The following is a 22236-nucleotide window of genomic DNA, read 5'->3' as shown; positions in this document are numbered from 1 at the left end:
CCCAACGTGCCGTCACAAGGATATTACTGGTTTGCACGAGCACATGGCTGCCTTAATTGTAAAGAAAGAGGCTGTGCTGTTTATGCCCACTGCAGAGTGGGATAGGGTCATGTCAGGCAAGCGTCACTTAACTTTTCTGAAGTACCACAAGGGTCAGGGATATGGAAAATAAATGGCAAAATCCTGGGGGAAAAAAATCTCAGGCCATTCTTGGGGGAAGATGTCCTTTTCTTTTCTGTCCCCGAGGGTGAAGGTTCTGACTGCAGTGTAATGGGTATAATTTCCCCCCATTGAACAAATAGCATCTCTTCTCCTTTCCCAAAGAAGAAAAATACAGAGCTTGAGTTAAGTGCTTGATTGTCTTCCTTGATCTATGTACTCCAGAAACCCTTCAACAGTTACAGCAGAAAATCGCCAGCAGCAGCAACCCCCCAAAGTGCAAGCTTTGCAACTGAGAATCCAGGGGGAGCTGTGTCAAGGCACAATGATAATTTTGATCTTAATTGGAGGATAGATACAGTAAACTGATTTTTAGGATGACTGCTACAAAAAACAAGCTGAGTACATTTTCTGCTGAAACTAATCAAGAATGTGTGCATTTATTTTAGTACGTGGACCAAAATAATTCCATGTTTAGTATCACATCTACTTAATCAATGGAACATGTCACCCAAGGAGATGGATCCCCTGGGAGGTCTTTTCTGTGATTTCTCTTGCTGTGGCCATTGTGGGCTACTGTAAATACGGGAAAATGCAAATGACTATTCTATTTCATGACTTTGTGTATTCATTCCAGTGGTAACTAAAGTGCTTCTCAGAATGTTCCCTGGAACCTGAGGAAATAATCTTCTTCAACGTCAGTAACTTCTTCATAAAAACAACTCTCTCACACTGCCCTTGTCATTTATGTTGTAGGGGAATGGCTGGAGCAGGCTATATTTAGTTGCCTGGTGCTTGAGAATGTCAAGTCCAGACATCTTTAGAGACGGACACCAAGTCTTTTCCTTGGTTGCGGCAGCTGAAATGTCACATGCGTACCCTGTTCAAGTCACTTAAGACAGTCGTCTTTGCTTAGTTACAGAGCAGTCTTCTCTGCCTTGGATTATTAGAGTTATGTTTGGAGGTTGCTGCTGGGAGAACAAAGTAAGGAAAGGGAGGGGAAAGGGTGGTGTGATTTAAAAAGTGAAAGACAGGCTTGTTAGTAAGTCCAGCAGTGAGGAAAACCGTGGTTGATCAGCTCTGCCCTCTCTGCACCACAGCGATCATTGAAATTGAAAGGAATGATCACCAGAGGCTTCAGGGGGTGTGGTGGTAATTCAATCAGCTAAGGAAGCCTATAAGCAGACCAGAAAAGACTGCCTCTTCGAGAAATCTTCAAAGAAAAATCTAGAATATAACAAACTAAAAGTACCCAAATAAAAGCAGGACAGACATTTTTAGGGACTGCTGTGCTGAGCCCCATCTGTTCCACGGAATAAAAGCTTCAGAGGGGTAGCCAAGTTAGTCTGAAGAAGTGGATTGTGCCCACGAATGCTCATGATACCATCTACGGCTACGTCTACACTGGCATGATTTTCCGGAAATGCTTTTAACGAAAAAGTTTTCCATTAAAAGCATTTTTGGAAAAGTGCGTCTAGATTGGCAGGACACTTTTCTGCAAAAGCACTTTTTGCGGAAAAGCATCCGTGGCCAATCTAGACGTGCTTTTCCACAAAAAAGCCCCGGTCGCCATTTTTGCGATCGGGGCTTTTTTGCGGAAAACAAATCTCTGCTGTCTACACTGGCCCTTTTGTGCAAAAGTTTTTCGGAAAAAGACTTTTGCCCAAACGGGAGCAGCATAGCATTTCCGCAAAAGCACTGACAATCTTACATGAGATCGTCAGTGTTCTTGCGGAAATTCAAGCGGCCAGTGTAGACAGTTGGCAAGTTTTTCCGCAAAACCATATGATTTTGCGGAAAAACTTGCCAGTCTAGACACAGACTACATGTTTTGTTAGTCTCTAAGGTGCTGCAAGACTATTTGTTCCAAGGATAATCATTTGGGTTGTTGGATTATCAGTCCATTCAGGTTACTAGCCATTATACAGTACAGTTTGCATATCTTCCTAGGTCAGCAGAAACCTACTGCTCATTTATTTGCCCCATCAGTTACAAGCCTGTCAGATAACCCGAAGGCGAGGTTTCATCCTCAGTGAGAATTGCCTAATGTAAACCAAACAGGTAGAAATGCAGTCTCTCAAAAACAGACATGAGCTGTGCCCCATGCTCAGTGTTTCTTTTAGGGCACGCTGCCAGCCGAGCACCCATACGCAGCCTGAACTCCCCTTTATTGTCAGGGGCTTAAGGAACAGAACGTATTCCCAGCTCTACACACCTCTCTCCCTCAGATTTTGTTTGTAAAAGCTTCGCTTCAGAGGTACTCTTTTCAATATGCACTCACTGAAATGAATATACAAGACAACGTTATGGACACGGAGCTCTATCTTAGAAGACTTTGATTTTACAAAGCTAGGGCTAGTACACACACTTCCAGCAATTCCCCTGGCTGAAGACTGGGTCTGGGATTAAGTGAGACTATCTGCTTGCTTGCTCCCTCCCTGCTATAGACAGAAAGGACAGGTAATGAATGGAACCTTAACTCCACACAATGCAGCTGAACCAGCACTGTATGGGTTGTAATTTTACTGATGATAGAGGCCAACAGCAAATTACTGGTCCTCAGGGATCAGAGAATGAAGTGCAGTTCCCTAGGTGCAGTTACTTCTTTGCAATGCTATTGATATGATGATCTAGAGACAGTGCTTGGTCCTGCCCTGAGGGCAGGGGACTGGACTTGATGATCTCATGAGGTCCCTTCCAGATCTAGTATTCTATGAGTCTATGATTCTATGATTCCCTGTTACTGTGGGCTGGGACCAGCTAACAACAGTGTATAAAGAGGATCTGCTGAACCAGTTGCCCTCACATCATTATTGCATAGATCCTGCTCATTCTCATTTGCAGCTGCACAACATCTCTTTGGCAGCTGTAGCAATTGCTTCTGTAACCCATTTCTCAGTTTGTGTCACCTGCCTCTCCCTATGTCCAGTTCAATACTGACGATGTGAGTCTGAGCCAGCTGACAGCCACAAGGCCTGCTTCTTCCGCTCGAGCAGGAGAGACTCATGCTTTTAGCTCGTAAGGGTTTTAAGTTGATGTCAGCCAAAATGGTGGCTGTTCCACTGATAGCCTGGGAATAATTGTGTTCATTTTGTTTAGTCACCTTTCAATGCATTTGATTCATAGGCAGCTGATTTATCCCCTTTCAGACTTACTCGTGCTGTTTCCCTTCAAACCAACCCCTGGTTGATTTATTGATGTTTTCTGTATTGAATATATGTATGCAATAAGGCATGGGAGGCCTCCAGACTATTACATTATTGGGATGATGAAATGGAGAGTTCCTGTGCTCTCCAAATCTTTTTTTTTCCTCATACATTTCTGTGATTTCCCCTCACAGTGGTTATATTCATGGCATCATCCCATGATGCAGTTCAGGAGACCAGACACAAAATGGAACGTTCCCTTTCCATTCGCTGTTGAGGGGAATGCAGCATGGAGATAGGCCAAAGGCAAGTAAAACAAACATGTGACAGGTGACAGTCTCGCCCCCTAAAGTATGACTCGAAGGAGCTGCTGGGGAGCACAGGATAAGAGCTGTTGTAGAACAGTATAAAATCTCCCTATCCAAAAGACACTTGGCACCATGTAATGACCAGAAATACTTATAAGGAAAATTGAAAGCAATGGGTATGAGATATTTTTTCAAAATTCTGGACCAGATTCTCAGTGTAAATCAATGCAACTCCATTGCCTTCAATGGAACAACACTGTTTTTATATTATTTGAGGATCTGGACATCAAATGAAAGAAAGGAGCAGAATATTTTTTTAAAATCCAATAAAATGAAGTGCTCAGCCATAAAATCTCTATTTCTAAGGAGCCAGCCAAATCCCTACCAGCTCATGTTAATTTCTGAATTATTTCCTGGCTCACTAATTCTCTCTATTTTTCCTGCAGTACTCATGGTTGGGTAGTGCATAGGAACGAAAGCGAGGGAGCCAGCATTCTTTCTGAAATCTGACTGTGTTTCCCAGGCCACATCCTGAGCTGATATCAATTGGCATAGCTCAAATGAAGCCAGTGGAGCTGTGCCAACTTACACCAGGTGACTAATTAGACACTAGACTAATTCCAATACAGCAATGGCTAGAAGGCTCTTTTTTATTTTATTAATTTCTGATTAGGACCACCTCCCCCTCACGCCCAGCCAAACCTCAGGGCCACCAAGGCTGTGCTGCATGGAGTTTTGATGACCATTTAAAAGCCTGAGAGCCCCAGACCCTTTTAAATGACTGGGTTCCGTGTGTGTGTGTCAGGGCGGAGGTTGTTATGCTTCGTTGCTGTGCTGAAGACCGACTGCCCTCAATCCCATCTCTTTTGGGAGCACAGAGACTGCCCCCTCGCCCCCCGACCTTGCCCCAGCCTGCAGAGGTGTCTGGCTTCGCTGTGTGCACTGGAGCAAGGAAATAGTACCCTTGGCTCATAGTGCAGAGGAAGCCCAAGGTAGACCTAGGCTGTGTCTAGACTGGCAAGTTTTTCCACAAAAGCACTTGCTTTTGCGGAAAAACTTGCCAGATGTCTACACTGGCCGCTTGAATTTCCGCAAGAACACTGACAATCTCAAGTAAGAAATCAGTGCTTCTTGCAGAAATACTGTGCTGCTCCCGTTCGGGCAAAAGTCCTTTTGCACAAAAGGGCCAGTGTAGACAGCTCAGATTTGTTTTGTGCAAAGAAGCCCCAATCGCGAAAATGGCGATCAGGGCTTTTTTGCGCAAAAGCGCTTCTAGATTGGCCACGGACGCTTTTCCGCAAAAAGTGCTTTTGTGGAAAAGCGTCCTGCCAATCTAGACGCTCTGTTCCGCAAATGCTTTTAACGGAAAACTTTTCCGTTAAAAGCATTTGCGGAAAATCATGCCAGTGTAGACGTAGCCCAAGAGTCTTGTGGCAGAGCAAGGATTTAAATACATGTCTACCAAGGTTGAGGCTCTGCTCCTTACCGCTGGGGCATCGTCCCATGCCAGTTCCCCATCAAAGAGTGTGGGTTGAGAGGTTGGAATGTGGGCATGGGGCTTGGGAGACCCAGGTTTCATTTCCTGCTCAGACGCAGACTCCCTGGGCATTCCTTTGGGGGACCGAAGCGGAGAGAGAGAGAGAGAGAGACCTGGGAAAGAGAACAATAGCACTGCCCTGCCTCACAACAGAGTTGGAAAGGTCAATGTTTAAAAGACTGTGGATTGCTCAGACTATGACTATGTGGTGCATATAAATACACAGCAGTGCTTAGTAACAATTGTAGCCTCCCACTTCCAAAAAGTGGCTTCCACCTGTGGCCGCTCAGACCCCTGCAATCTGACAGTTCCATCCTCTGCCAGGCCTTGTGAACTCATGCACATTAGGGACAAGCAAGCAAATTCCTCTACTCCAGAGTGATGAGAGAGCCCTGCCTCACTGGAGCCTGCAAGAAGCCACACAGCACGGAGGTGGAGGTATACCCCATGCACAGGGAGGCCTTTCCGCCTCCGATTATGTGTGCACTATTTATCAGCAGTCTTTTTATGATTCCTTGGCACTAGAAGTGCCACTGTTTTATGGAGAGCCATAACTGAAAAAATATGTTTAGACTGCTGGCTCACTGGGAATATTACTAAACTAAAACATTTATTTGGTGTTTTCAGAATAAGGCTCTTTCTGAAACCACATTTACAAACCCAAATCAGCAGTTTCTAAACAGATCCCAGGTATAACTGAGGAGTCTGACTTGTCTGATCCATTCATTTCTTTTACTTTAAAATAATACTAAAGTCATGCTTCATTTTTTCTTAAAAATATATTCATGTCAATAATCTCAGCTAAACAAACATTCTTTCTATAGTTCTGTCTACCAGTTAATTCTATGAGAGAGAGAGATAATGAGGTATCCCAGAAAATCTCTGCAGCATCCATGAAACGTGTCTGCCCTTTCCCAAAAAAGTGTCTGCTTTTTTCAGCATGCCTGTAAACCTCGTTCTATGAGGAAGAAGGGATGTTCTGACAGAGGGGCTTTTTTCTCCAACATTTGGCCCCATGTAGACAGGCCAAATGTCAGAAAAGCCTCTTTCGGAAGAAAAGCGGAAAAAGATACACAAATTGCAGTTCGCAATTTGCATATCTTTTTCCGACTTTTCTTTGTAGTGTAGACATAGCCTCAGTTATTCTGAAGTATTATGTTCCTGTTCTTGCTAAGCAGCAGGGTGGGGACAGAGAGGTATATGTTTTCTCCCATCTATAACTGGATCTGTTACGGTTAAAAAAAAAAATCAGCTAGCAAAAACAACCTTCTCCCCTAAAATCCACATGCAGTTTCTCCTTGTTTTCTTCAGTTCATGAATGTAGTTTATAAGCAGCAGATTTTATGAGCCAGTTATCCCTGCATTTTCACAGAGACACAGCCAATGCTATGGAATAGTTATGCACTGAAGGAGACTTATTTAAAGGCTTTGGACTCATTCTTTTAGAAGTGGGTGGACTGTGTATTGCAGACAGTAAAACTCAGAAGCTATAACTCTTTCACCGAACTAGGCAACTGTTTCATGAAAAATCCTTTATTCAAGAAAAGTAGCCTCTTTCTACGCTTGTGGATTGTCCATGAGCAGACTGCAATGATCACGAATCCATACAGCATTTGAAATGATTTGCTGAATAATTTCTGCAAATCACATTTGGTCTGTAGCTTGTTAGGAGGAGTTCTAGCTGTTTATTGGACATGCAGGTCATTCAGTGTCTTTATTTCCTTAGGGATGAAGGTTAAGACTTTAGAATCAGGCTCCAGTGTTTGTGCTGGGCACATATGTATCCTATCCATCAATGGTATTACATTACCTCTACCTTCTTCCCCTGTCCTCTTTTCCTGCCCATTTAATATTACATTCACTGTTATCTGTATTGGAGACAAACCTGCAGGTCCCAGATGAGATCAGGACCCCATTGCCTTACACTGCACAAAAACACAATAAGAGGCAGTCTGTGCTCTGAAAGAGCTCACAGTCTAGCCCAGAGATGGCCAAAGAATGGCCCATGGGACGCCCTTGGGGCCTTTCAGTCTGGCCCCCAAGCTTTTGCCAGGGAGTAGAACCAGGACAATCTTGCCAGAGAAGCCAATCCAACTCCTGGGCAGCGTGGCCCCTTGCTCCTGCAGCATCAGTCCTCCTCCTCCCCCACTCCCTACGCCTGGTTGGTACAGTGGTTGTGCTGCCAGCCCCAATGCTCTGAGTGGCACAGTCAGATAGTGGGGAGGTGGAATAGACAGCGGGATGAGCCATGGGACAGGCCGGGACCAGGCATCACCCGTTCCCCAGCTTTCCCTACCTGCCCCTTCATATAATTTCCATTCCTTATGTGTCCCATAGATCAAAAAGCTTGCCCATCCCTGCTCTAGCCAGAAAAGACATGGAGATAATGTTTTCTTCCTCTCAGCCTGTCCATTTTACAGTGGCGAGGAGGGGGAATGAGATGCAGAGACTGTGATTTGTCCATGGCCAGATATGAAGTCTCTTGGCAGACCCAGGAAATGAATTTTGATTCTCCTGCATTCTATTCCAGTGCTTTAACCACAACGTCACCCTTTACCATTGTGCAGTTTCATTCAAATTAGATTATGAGCTCTGGGGGAGGCACTGACTCTACCTATGCTTTTGTACAGCACCTTGTACAAGGGCCCTTAATCCTGACAAGGTTGATGGGCACTACCACAATACACATACATCATAAAAATAGGAGCATAACATTAGCAGTCTGCATAAATATTCCTGGCACTAAATTCATTCATCAGCAGGCCACACAACGGGGGGGGGGGGGGGGGGGGGAGAGGGGGGCAGTTGCCATGCCCCTTCCAGGAGTAGAGAGACACTTCACCCCCTTGCCCAAGGGCCTGGCTAGTCCGTTCACCAGACTATTCAGAGACAAGCAAATGTAAGGAAATAGTTGCAGGGAGAAAAAAATCAGCCTCTACCTCTCTCTCTCTCTACCTGTTCACAGGCTAAAACGTACTTTTGGGATCCCATGTACGGAACAAAGGCAGTGAGAATCTACTTTGCTATATTGTATATAATCTCCACTCTCGAATGCAGTTCTAGTGCTCCAAAATAAAAAATAGCTAAACTGCAGGGATGAGTTCACAAAGAATGATTTCATGTGCCTGCTGCTAAATTATACATCTGTCTCAGGCCTCACTGTACTATTTGTCAACGCAATGCAAGACATCTGTTGCTGGGCTTGCTGCCAATCCCAGCAGAACTCAGGGAGAAATCAAAAGTTGTGATGTATGCAGCTGTGGGGCTGTAACAAGTCTGTTTTCTGTGCCCTGCATCAGGACATTTCTTAATTTCGGTGTGCTAGGGGCATCAGCCTTTCTGTGGTCAACTTGGACACAGCCTGCTAGTTCTCTCCCTCCTCCCCTCCCAATCTAAAATAAAGGGGAAGAATGTGACTGCTTCCATACATGGAAAACGTTAACAAGCAGCATGAAGACATAAATATACAACAGAGTCATAACTAAACCAAGGGCCTGATTCAAGCCCACTGAAATAATCAGAATCCTTTCCATTCGGCCTCAAGTGATTTAATGCATGCAGTAACTTTATAAAAAGTTTCCATAGAATCCCACAGCTCCCGCTGATAGGCCAGATTCACCAGTGGTTCAGGTAGAAACAACTCACGTGAAACTCTTGTAGATGCACTCATTTGTATCAGTGCTGGATATGTTCGTGTGATTCCCCCTGGTAGGGTATGATTTCTTCTCTTATACTAATTTGACACTGGTACAAATCCACTGCTTTCAGTGGTATGCCTCCTGATTTATGCCAGAGTAAGTGAGCACGAACTCAGGTCCTCACTATCCAATTCACTTTTCCATTGTCAGTGCTATGATACATTTCCATAAACAACAAATTTATCATTATTTTAAGATCTAGGGTCCAAATTTTAAACATGTATATATGCAAGTACCAACCTAATTTTCATGAAAAATGACCATAATTGCACCAAACTGGGTATTTACATGTGCAAATGGCTTATTATTATCATAGAATGACAGAATCATAGAACTGGAAGGGACCTTGAGAGGCCATTGAGTCCAGTCCCCTGCCCTCGTGACAGGACCAAGCACATTCTAGATCATCCCTGGTAGATGTCTAGACAACCTGCTCTCAGGGATGCAGATTCCACAACCTCCCTAGGCAATTTATTCCAGGGTTTAACCATCTTAACAGTTAGGAAGTTTTTCCTAATGTCCAACCTAAGCCTCCCTTGCTGCAATTTAAGCCCATTGCTTCTTGTTCGATCCTCAGAGGCCAAGGAGAACAATATTTCTCCCTCCTCCTTGTGACATACATTTAGATACTTGAAAATCACTATCATGTCCCCTCTCAGTCTTCTCCTTTCCAAACTAAACAAGCCCAATTCTTTCAGCCTTCCCTCAGCGCTCATGTTTTCTAGACCTTTCATCATTTTTGTTGCTCTTCTCTGGACCTTCTCCAACTTTCAGCATCGCATCTTTGAATGATGGATTTGCAGGAATTGTGTGCTCATGTTTTTCAAAGGAAGATTATAAACATTTAGAAATAAACTTAGCAAATAACCATTGGACTAGCTTTACCTCTGCCTATTCTTATCATGGGGAATATCAAATACTCAAGAACCAGAAACTCAAGTCAATTCCCTTTCTCATAAGAACTTCTGACCTTGAAGCAGTGCAGTCATCCTCCCCCGCTGCACCTGGCTAGCTGTGCTGACTGGTGAAAGCAAGAGGGAACCCTGACTCCATTCACAGTAGCCCAATTGCAGAGGCCAGAACCACCCCAGCACTAGGCCTGTGAAATGCCTGTTATGCACTGTCTATAAATATATCACCTTCTGGGTATGTCTACACTACCCTCCTAGTTCGAACTAGGAGGGTAATGTATGCATACCGCACTTGCTAATGAAGCCCGGGATTTGAATTTCCCGGGCTTCATTAGCATAAGCGGGGAGCCGCCATTTTTAAATCCCCGCTGCTTCGAACCCCGTGTAGCGCGGCTACACGGGGCTCGAACTAGGTAGTTCGGACTAGGGTGCCTATTCCGAACTACCGGTACTCCTCGTTTCACGAGGAGTAACGGTAGTTCGGAATAGGACCCTAGTCCGAACTACCTAGTTCGAGCCCCGTGTAGCCGCGCTACACGGGGTTCGAAGCAGCGGGGATTTAAAAATGGCGGCTCCCCGCTTATGCTAATGAAGCCCGGGAAATTCAAATCCCGGGCTTCATTAGCAAGTGCGGTATGCATACATTACCCCGCTAGTTCGAACTAGCGGGGTAGTGTAGACATACCCCCAGAGACACAGAAATATTACCTCTCACATCTATTTTCCTCTCTCCTCTTTCTTCCCTTTCCTGACCCTTTTTCCTCCCTGACCTCGTCTTATATTCAAAGCACAGTTATGCATGTAAGTAGTTCACGAAAGAGAAAGATTGAAAACAGACAACAGCATGGTGCATCTGCTCCCCTGGGTTCCTATCAGTGGGTTTTGGGGGGTTTGCCTACATGCTGGCCTGCCAAAGGTGGGGGGAGGGGAACAAAGGGAACAGTTGCCCTGTGTCCTGCCAATTAAAAGGGCCCGGGGCTCTTGTTTGCCACCACCACCACAGGAGTGAAAGTGGCTGAAGCCCTGGCTCCTTTAAATTACAGCTGGGGTTTTGCGCATTGTGCTGTGGTAGCTCTGCGAGCAGAAGAGGGAGGTGCAGGGGCATGCTCTGGGTGGCTCTGAAGGCTCAGTCTTCAGCCCTACCTTCTGCCTAAGACCCCACCCCTTCTGGGAGTGTAGAGGTGCCCCCCACCTTGCCCAGGGGGCCGGCAAGTCTATTGACTCCCCCTGCCTATGTGCTTGCAATTTTTCATTCCTCCCTAATGTTAAGTTTGGATTTGAAATGGCTGTTTTTACTTTTCCTGACTAACTCCTTGAATTGAGAAGAAAAGCAGGTTGCAAGATGCCCAGCAATAGAAACAGCAGCCAGCAGAAAGACTGTACCTGTACAAAGAAACTGCCACAACTCAGGGAGGTCCAATGAGAACAAGAAGCAAGCCATTCTGGGCAGAAATTAGGTGGCATCAGAAAGGCCAAGGTTTGTGCTGATTCAGCATCCACCCACTGTGAGGATGATAGTAGAAGAATCAGCCCTACCCAGAAGACAAGTTAGCAATGGAAACATCACCTGCCATCTTGTGGGTTTTTTCCACCCAGTGGAGGATCTTTCAACAGAGAAGATGGCCAATTAGACCCTTTAATATTCCTGCCCCTCCACTGTGCTCCCCTCTGCGCCATGAAATACGTAGCCCGTGGGTCTGTGAATTTTATCCTGCTAGAAGAGGCTGATAACATTAACAGGAGTAGCACTGTTCTCCCTACAAGTGCAGTGACTTTGTTGACACAGCAGCACCATGATTTATTACTGTGGCAATCTGAGAAATACTGTGCTTCTTTTTGGGAATCGCACTTATCAGCAGCACCACCCCAACACAGAATTGCTTCTCCTTGTGCCTGTGGAAATGTATTTGGAAGATAACAGTCATAAAAAAATTACATTCCATCTTGCTGTGCAGGGGGATTTCCAAGTTTCTTCTTTTTGCCCATAAATTAAAAACAGCTTGCTAAAAAAAAGCAAATATCCACCCCCAGTATACTCCTCTCATGGTCTTAGGACGGATGAGCTCACTAAAGGGAGGATTTCATTGAAATTGCTATCCCAGACCAGACTGCTGACCTGTCTAGCCCAGAATCCTGCCTCAGACAGGGGAGAATATTAGATGCTTCAGAGGAAGGCTAAAAGAATTGTTAACCAACAACTATGGACTAGCCTACCATTGTGGAAGTCCATTACTAAGCCCAGATGGTGATAATTTGGCTGAAATTCTGAAACATGAGGATGTCATCCGTCATCTGTTACATATCATGTGTCATCTGTGAATTCACGACATTTATGCTACGTAACGGGACTGTGGCTGTCCAGTCCTTCCAGGGGTCCTACCAAGACATAGTCTCAGTGGACTCTGGTGGCTGTGAGTGTCACATTTTAAGTGCTGTGCTTTAAAAAAAATGTATTTCCTTTCATGGATTTCAAATGTATTCCCTTCTATTCTATTTCACATCCTCTGCTGTTGCCGCATGCTGATAAGGAAGCAGGAGCACTGGATTTGCCATCTTTGTGCCACTTACTATTTTTTCTGACTTCTCCTCTCATTTGTCCTCTCTCCAAATTAAACAGCCCCAGTGTTGCAGTCCCTCCTCACATGAAATCTCACCTATACTGCTAAGAGTGCAACAGTGTGCATTCCATTTCCTGTAATTCCCTGTGGGCTCTGAAGGGCTGAATATAGCTCAATGCACTCCCGCCATGCCATCTCTCCATTCCTGGCACACCCAATACCAGCCTCTGTGCTAGATTCTAAGTGCAGAGTTGGCAGAGAGACCCTCTTCCAGATCAGTGCCACCCTGAGAGGCCTGGGCACAAGGGAGAGTTCTCATGAGGCCATTTCTGTCCTCTTCACAGCCCCTTATGTTGTTTGAAAGATGCCAGATGCCACAATCCAGCTGTAGATAATTGAAATGATTTAGACTAATTTACATGAACTAGCCATTGGTATACTAAGCTGACCCAGGGTTGGTTTGGTATTTTAGGTGACAGCATAGACCCTGAGAAGATGACAGGCCTGACTCCTCACTAGTTCACATTTTACTGGCACAAAACGAGTAAACAAAAAAAGTGATCAGTTGGGGCCCATGTGTTCAAAAACAATTCAGGGAGCTAACTGCACCATTTGTGCATAAGCACTTTTTGTTATGAATTGGAGTCTATCAAAAGCAGTGCAGCTAAAATGTACAAATGATTTTCATGGTCTATCATGCTCCATTAAGCAAGACAAGTGGTGAATGCTATACAATTCAGACTCCGTATAACAGTGGTCCCCAACTTTTCGTGGCTGCCGGGCGCCCAGGGGCGGGGCCGCGCTTCCAGGGGTGGGGCCACACATGCGCCGTGCACCCGGGGGCGGGGGCCGCCCATGCACCGTGCTCCCAGGGGTGGGGGCCACCCATGCGCCCTGCACCCGGGGCTGGCACTGCGCATGAGCCGCGCACCAGGGGTAGGGGCCACCCACGTGCCCTGAGGCCAGGGCTGGCACCGCACATGTGCCACGCTCCCGGGGCAGGGGCCACCCATGCACCTGGGGCCGGCACCATGCCCAGGGGTGGGGCCAGCCCAGATATTTTGGTGGGCGCACATAAATGCCCCGGCGGGCACCATGGCACCCGCGGGTACTGCGTTGGGGACCACTGCCCTAAAACGTACCACCCAAATTGCCATTGAAAATACACCACTGTACACCAGCTGAAGATCTGGCTGAAAAACCAGACTCTGGTCTCCCTCAAACTGGTGTGAACCTGGAATAACCTCTGAAGTCAATGGGCTAGTGCGCAGACTTACAATAGAGCTGAAAGTCCCACCATTAGATTTCTGTCCTATCGTTCTAATTTATATCTGACCCCCAAATGGGTCTATGAAGGATGTGGTAACAAAGTGATGTAATTATTGCCTCAGGCCTCAGGAAAGTTATAGCTCCCAGGAGCTCTGTTCTATTTCTGGGAAGCTTCAGGTTGTGCTTCCTGCTGGCGTGCTACAAGCAAATTAATGCGTCGTTGAAGGAAAGCACATGAGATTAATAGAAAAGTCAACTAAAGTATTACAATCAGGAGATGAAAGCACCCCCACCCCTGGTTAATGCATTTTCTGTTTGTCTTTCCAAGATGCAGCAATTAAGGTGCTGGTCGTTGGAAGTGAACATAAATAATGGTGTAGAACAGCATACACAAAACACTCCATTTATCACAACACAAAGGCAAAACGCTAACCTCAGACACAATGTCTCAAAAATAGTTAAAATGAGGGTATGTCTACACTACCCCGCTAGTTCGAACTAGCGGGGTAATGTATGCATACCGCACTTGCTAATGAAGCCCGGGATTTGAATTTCCTGGGCTTCATTAGCATAAGCGGGGAGCCGCCATTTTTAAATCCCCGCTGCTTCGAACCCCGTGTAGCGCGGCTACACGGGGCTCGAACTAGGTAGTTCGGACTAGGGTCCTATTCCGAACTACCGTTACTCCTCGTGAAACGAGGAGTACCGGTAGTTCGGAATAGGCACCCTAGTCCGAACTACCTAGTTCGAGCCCCGTGTAGCCGCGCTACACGGGGTTCGAAGCAGCGGGGATTTAAAAATGGCGGCTCCCCGCTTATGCTAATGAAGCCCGGGAAATTCAAATCCCGGGCTTCATTAGCAAGTGCGGTATGCATACATTACCCTCCTAGTTCGAACTAGGAGGGTAGTGTAGACATACCCTGAGAGAACACAATGAGGGCAGAGCGCTTTGCTATGAGCCAGTCAGCCCAAGATGAGGCTCTCGTCAAATTGGTAAGGAAGGTATCTCTCTACTGCCTGTTAACATGTATTACAGTATTGTCAGTACAACTGTGAAGAATGACAAACACTGGGGAACTGGAGGTGTTTTGCATGTTGGAGACCTATACCATACATCATCTCTGGATCCTTAGCTAAAGTAAATCAACAGAGAACTATGGACTTCGATAGTACTATGCTCATATACTCCACCTAAAAATATGGCTCACTTTCCCAAAACTAAAGCACTATTCTTCCATCTACTCTAACTTTTCTTACTCCAGTCAATGTTTTTTTTCCTACAGTCAATTGAACAAACCCCAGTGATCTCCTTAGTAGACGGTGTTATGGATGGGTACTACACAGAGCTGCACTTGTGGCATTTAGGGGAGCCAAGGAGAGAATGCATTGATCCCGAAGCAGCTTGCCATGCACGGGGGATACAGCATGCCAGTATTTTTTTTTTGTTAAAAAAAAGGGGTGCTGGTACTCCAGGGGAAAAGTTGTTGATCTCTGACTGGAGGTGTCAATACTGCGTCTGGAGGTGCCGGTACTGCTTTCTGCGGATTGATCCCCTGTGCCATTAGTCCCAATCCTCATGTCAGTGTAGAAGAGGACAGAGCTTTGGTTCCACCTATGTTCTGGCCCTTTTTTAGGCAATTTGCACACCAGAGATAGGTGAGGGTAAACTGCCCACAGACATCTAGGGTACGTCTACACTGCAACACTATTTCAGGATACTGAAGTATCCCAAAATAGCTATCCCACATTTATACAACAAGCCCATTATTTCCAACGTCCCTGTAAACCTCATTCTGCAAAGAGTAAGGGATATTTCAGAATAATGCTTTATTTTGCAATTAAATAATGAAATAAGCTATTTTGAAATAGCATTGAAATAAGATGAGTAAAATCTTATTTTGAGTGATAGTGCTGTATAGATGCACTCCTCAAGTACTGTATTCTGAAGTAGGCTATGCAATAGTTCCTCCTCCTTTTGCATCCTTCTCTTTTCCAGCCTACCTACAGGACCTGCAAAAGCTTTCAGACTGATTTTCATCTCCACCAGCAAATCCACCAAAACCAAACTAATCCCTCTAATGCTGGCCCTGGCTTTGGTATGATGTAAACCAGTTATTGTGTCAAAGATGGGCAGTGGAATTCTTAATAGCATGTTGTGGAGAGGGGCACAGAAAGAAAGGGTTGAGAACCCATACTATGCGTGGGGATGAGGCGCATGGAACTGTGGAGGTGTTAGAGGATTTTCCACATACATAAAGTCTTCATAGCTGCTGTGTACATTTAAACCACACAGTAGAGCAGTGCAAAGTGGACATGTCTCACTGGGTGTAACCTGAGGCACTCCTAGAATTCATGGCGGAAGGAGTGGCATGCAGTGTTCCACATCTGGCAGGTGGGTCTAACATAGGGAAGTGGATTAGGAAAATCACATAATGCAAAAAAAGGATCTGGTATAAGGGGTGGGAGGAATTTTAGCCTGATGTCCAGGAAATAAGAGACCCCATCATTATACAATTTGCAACGCTCACCCCCACCTCCTGCATAGTACACAAAGTCCAAGGGGTGGCTGAGTCCTGATGCTCAACCAGTTATTAAACATTTTTTTAAACTGTGCTGCAGGTAATCACACTGCCTCTCTGTTCCTTTTGAAAGCCCGTCACTGTCAATAACAATTGTAAAAGCCCAGACTGACTGAGAACTATCTGTCAACACTTTAGTCCAAATGAACCTCACATTCTTGATTGCTTCTAATCCACTTCAAGTTTTTCAGTTGTTTCTTTCCTCCCTCCCCTGTCCCATTAGACAATAGAATTCCTCCTCTAGTAGCCAGCTGGTTTACAGTAGTGGAACATCTGAATATCCACGGTATAGATAAATGGAGTATTTTGAAAGGTCTGGGTTTGACTCTGCACATACTTCCTCCCCAATGTATTGCTCTCTACTGTGAGTAACCACATAGAAATCCCAGTAGCTATTCAAATTAGTAAGTGCGGATTTAGACCCAAGATTAGTCACTATAGTACAAAAAATTCATCCAGGTCTTCCCCCTCCTCACCCCATGGATGGCAAGATCTTCTTGAGATCATACATAAGGCCTTTCTATTGACCATATTTAAATCACTCTTGAAGACCCATGTCTACCAAGAAGCTTACAATAACTCAGGTTGATTTGGATACAAATTGTGTACACAAGGCCCTCTGTTGTTCCTCTTTCCCTAACCTTGGTCGATTTGCCTGTCCTTGGATTGAGAGCCCTTCAGAACTAGTACTATCCTTCAAGTGTTTGGCAAGTCCTCGCACGGTGTGGATATGTGACAAGGGGCTAGGCCCCTTTAAGGAAGCAGCTGGAAATCACTTTGACACAGTTGGACAGGGTTTAATGCCTGGGCTGAGGATTCCTAGCCAGGGGACACACAGGAAAGCCTCAGCTCCAGGAAGGAGACTGGGACTCTGCGTGAGCAAGGACTGCATTCCCAATAACTGTGGTGGAAGGCTGTGAGAAGGTTGGAAAGCTTTGTGACTCAGGCCCCAGGCTGGAGGAATATCCAGTGCATTAAGCTACTAAAGGCCTGAGTGCCCCACAATGTTGATCAGAGAACAAACTATAATTTTTTTCTTATTTTCCAGCTTACTCTGTGCATGCACACATGTGTGTGTACATATATGGGCTAGGCATGGCCAGTTGTTTGTCCTCAGCTGGTGATAGGGTCCACCAGCCTATATAGTCCTACTGTAAATAAATAAATACTATTGGTAATATAGATGCAAACATGCAAATATATGTAACAAAGAATGGTTGATTCTTCCCTCTTTTCCTCAGTTGCCTACCCCTGCTCTTCATTAAGGCAACAGTCTTCCTCTGACCTGTTCGGCATCTACATTATGGATAAGTGGAGACACTTTTCCAAAAAACTTGCTAGTTACAATGTGCTTTCTAACATGCTATCCTGTGTGTAACTTGCTGGCTTGTTTTGTAAAAACCATGAAATATTCATGGAAGCACAGCTGCTGCATATAGAGACAGCACGGAAGGAAAACACTGTAAGACAAGAGGACACTTTTTAAATTATTCTGTGGGGAAAAAAAAGCAATCTTTGGAAGCCCTGGGCAAAACATCAGCCTTACGTTAGGCCTATCAATTTAAATTGGCCCTAACTTGCTTTCTTACTACCTTGGTTTAATTTGCCATGCTCAGTTCCTTCTTTGGTGTTATAACCGTATCAAATATCTACCACACCAGCTATATAAAATGGGCAACTCTGTACTCAGATAAAGTTAAATGTCTCACTCATAACAAGCATGGTTGCCCAGGATTAGTGTTGAAAATAATGCCACGGTGATATGACAGACACAAGGGTACCCTGATTAGTGGAGGACGAAGTTCCAAAGACCTGGAGGGGTTTAGAGACACGTTCGGACATTCAGAGTGTGGTGGACTCAAATTGTAAATTATCCCTTTATATTCTGAGTGGTTTCCTGGTCCTGCTTGAAGATTGGTGGACACTGTAGGGAAACAAGATCTGGGTCTAGCAGCAGCAGTAAGCCTGTAAAGAATCAGCCCAGGGTAAGGTGTTGAGTTACATCTTTCAGAATTAGGGAGTAGCCTGTTTTGTCTCTTTGGGTATGTCTACACTTGCAGCCTAATTCGAACTAAGGCTGCAAATGTAGGCATTCGGAATTGCAAATCAAGCCCAGGATTTAAATATCCCATGCTTGATTTGCATATTCCCGGCCGGTCACCATTTTTGAAACTTACAAGCCCGAACTAACTGCCCGCGTCTACATGCGGCAGGGAAACAGGCGTTCAAAATAAAGTTATTCCGAACTACTTGTTATTCCTCTTGCAATGAGGTTTAACAGATAGATCGGAATAAGGCTTTATTTTGAACCCCCGTTTCCTTGCCGCATGTAGACTCAGGCAGTTAGTTCGGGCTTGTAAGTTTCAAAAATGGCAACCAGCCGGGAACATGCAAATCAAGCGTGGGATGTTTAAATCCCGGGCTTGATTTGCAATTCCGAATGCCTACATTTGCTGCCTTAGTTCGAATTAGACTGCAAGTGTAGACATACCCTTTGTTGTTCTCGTGTGCTAGGATTCTGGATGTTAAGACATTCTGGATGTTTGCATTCCTTGTGGAAGGCTGCCATGTGTGTTTGTGTACATCCTTTCTGTGTGTGGGCTATGAATGTAATACATGAGATCACTCTAAACCCTTTCATTCTGGAAGTTAGGCTGTAAAATTGCAAAAGGCTTTTTCTGAAATTTCCTGGTACTTCCTAGTTTCAGCCTGTCTGGAAATATTGTGGGGTTTATTTTTGTTATTACTTTGTGCCTTGTGTAGCTAAAAGTGCATGTGCAGCACAACTAAATCAGGAAACATCTTGTGCATGTGCAAGCAACTATGAAAAGCACATAACCCTGCCCGATCAGCTCCCATAAGAACAGCTCCTTTCACTGACTTGCTCACAGGTTGCCCTGGTCTACACAGACTGCCAAGTTATAGCCAGCATTGTGTTTGCTAACTTGACTTATCCCAGCCACCAGCTAATGTGATAAAATGTTATAGTAAAGACAATAGAGCATGAAAGCTGTGTCCATTGGCTTCATGCTATTTGTCCCCATCCATAGACCCTACCTGCACTATGAAACACTTGTTTCAATTTGATATACCAGAAAAAAAACGTAGAAGAGCAAGGTCATGGGATAAATTTGAGACCACATGCACAAGGGAGTTATTTCTGCAAAACAAAATATAAAACAAAATGTGTCAGTGCTTAGTCTTTGATTATAGTAAATATCCATTGGACACTTGAATCATGCAATAATTACCACCAAAATGTCCCTTCATATCATTATCTAATGGGATAAAACAACTGGTTTTCTATGGAGACATTATATCTGTAGATTTAAGGTCTATGTAATCAGAATCAACTTTCCATTTCCATCCTTTTTTCTTATTTTGACTCCATACAGTAGGCTTATCACATCTCAGCTTTCATTCAATTGAGATCCCAGGAGATACTTTACCATAAGATTGCCATACTTAGACTTGATGTTCTTAGAAAAGCACATCAATGTAACATTTTTGAAAGGCCAAGTTGTTTCCTGTTGTCCCTTAGGAGGCAATATCACTTCGTCCTATCGTTATTTAAATGTACCCAGAGCTTCTTGGCACTGTGCCTGAACAGAGCTGTCAAGATTGTAAATTCAGGTTATAACCTAAGGAGTATTCACAATCTTATCTTCTCCCAAGTTGCCTAACATCAAAAGAAATATTGAAAACACAGCCAGCTTTCTGCAGTTTTGAAATGTGCAGCTGCAGAGTCTCCTTAACTCATAGTGGAAGAAAGTAGAGCAGCTACTTTTGGGAGGGCAATAAAGTGTAGGCTCCTTTCTGTGGTTCTTAGTGGGAGCCCAGGTGAGCAGCTGTTAGGAGTGTGTGCCATGAAGGACAGTTTCTAAAAAGTGTAAAGGGATCTGGGTACAAAATCACAGTACTATTTGTAACAAGCCATATTCTGGCAATGGGGACCATTTGTGCAGTAGTGTCATTGTTGTTTTGGAGCAGTAACTAGGCTGGGACCCATCATGCAAGATGCTGTGCTAATGCCTATAGAAAGACAAGCCCTACCTCCAAGAGCTTACATTCTAAATGAGAATTAAAAAAGTTATTACTTAATACAGGTTGGACCTCCCTAGTCTGGCAACCTCAGGACTTGACGGAGCCTGGCTGAGTGATTTTGCCAGACCAGGGGAGGTCAGATCTGGTCCCCACCTTGCTACCACCCCTCCCCCATCCTGGACTGGCCATCAGCCTCCCAGCTGACTCCCCACACTGCCACTGCCATGCTGCCCTGCCAGTTCCACCCCCACCCTTCCCTATTAAGCCAGGCAGCCCTGCTCCCAGTGCACTGGGCTCCAGGCCCTGAGAGGCAGCACCACTGGGGCACGCTGCGCTCCCAGTCACACCAGGCAGTCCAGCTGATGCATGTCGGGCTATGGCCCCACTGGGCAACCCTGCTGGGACGCGCTGGGCTCCTGGTCCTTCCGGATCACGGATGTTGCTGGACAAGAGAGTGCCAGTTTAGAGAGGTTCAGCCTGTGGAGAGAAGAGGTAAGTTACCCAAAGGAAGTTTGTGATAAAGCTGGGAACTGAACTCACATCACCCTGTCTGATGCTGTAACCACACATCCCTCCATCGTTCATCTCTAGGTAATGCGAGCAGAGACAGGCACTCAATTTCTATGCTGGTTTGTGCTGTTGTCGTTATGGTTTTGACTGCACTACATGCCACACACCAGTTTCCTAGGGAAGGTTTGAAGGACAAGGCCTGAAGAAAGTCAAAAGCACAGCTAAGAGGCACTGTTTTTCCCTTCACACTTCTCCTTTTCCACTACAGGTTGAACCTCTTTAGTCTGGCACCCTCAGGATCACACTGGTACCAAACCAGAGAATGCAGCAGACCACGGGAGGTTAACATCGTCTAGAAGCATTATCAACACTTCCACTGCTTACTAGGCTCTTAGAAGACATTTAGGGTATGTCTACTCAGCAGGGTTAAACTTGAAATTAGCAATGCAACTTGAGTTAAGTGAATTGTGTAGCTTAAGTTGAAATAGCTTATTTCAAATTTAGGCATGTCTACACAGCACTTATTTCAAAATAGAGCATTCTTCCTCCAACTTCTTACTCCTTATACAATGAGGCTTACAGAAGTCAGAGTAAGAAGCCTGCTATTTTGAATTTATTTCAAAATAACACTTCTGTGTACCCTTAAACATTAGAGCTAAATAACAGCACAAAACAGTGAGAGCCAGGACCGGTGGCTATAAACAAACTTTATGAGACTGCGGGAAACTTGGCCACACCTATGATAAGTGGACATCCAGCTAACTAAAATCATGCTGAACCACAGATGTTACCAGACTAGAGAGTGCCAGACTAGAGAGATTCCACCTGTTCCTTCCTCAATGGATTAGAAGCAATGAGGAATACCGCAAGGAATGGAAGCAAGCTACTCAAACCCACAAAATTAACTCTCCTTCTGCATAAGTCATGAACAGGCAAAGGAGTTTGCTCTGAAAAAGTCAAAAGTAGGAGTAACAGAGGGAACCGAGCAGAAGAGAATTTAGTCTGAATATTAAGAAATACATTTTAGTGTGGTGAGGAAATAGATTATGGATTAATCTCCCAAAGAGATAAATGACTCAACTCATTTAAAAACTATACGGTAGTGGGCTCGCCTTCTCTGGCAGCAGGATAAATTGGATGTGCTAATTTTCAATTTCTCTGATTCCCCTAACGCCCTGCTGGGAAATCACTTGCAGATAATCATAAAAAGGTAATAAAACCAGATTTTAGGCTAGTGAAACTGGCTGGAGCTGCTTTTTCATTCACAAAATCAGGGAAAGGTCTGGAAAAAAAAAAAAATTATCAGACCTATTAGCCGGACTTCAAACACACCTGGTTCTCAGGAATAAGACCCTTTTGCAGTTTTCTCAGAGTACCATTCAAATTACTATCTCGCTCTTATAGTGCTTTTCATCCATACATCTCAAAGTGTTTTACAAAGGAGGCTGGTATCACTATCTCCATTTTTTATACAGAGCAATGAGAGAAATTTCCCATGTCTCAAAGTCGCACACCAA

The sequence above is a fragment of the Pelodiscus sinensis genome, chromosome 6 (genome assembly GCF_052426305.1).
Source record: "Pelodiscus sinensis isolate ZL-2025 chromosome 6, ASM5242630v1, whole genome shotgun sequence".
In the NCBI taxonomy this organism is placed as follows: Eukaryota; Metazoa; Chordata; order Testudines; family Trionychidae; genus Pelodiscus; species Pelodiscus sinensis.
Note: the sequence above shows the minus strand (reverse complement) of the source record.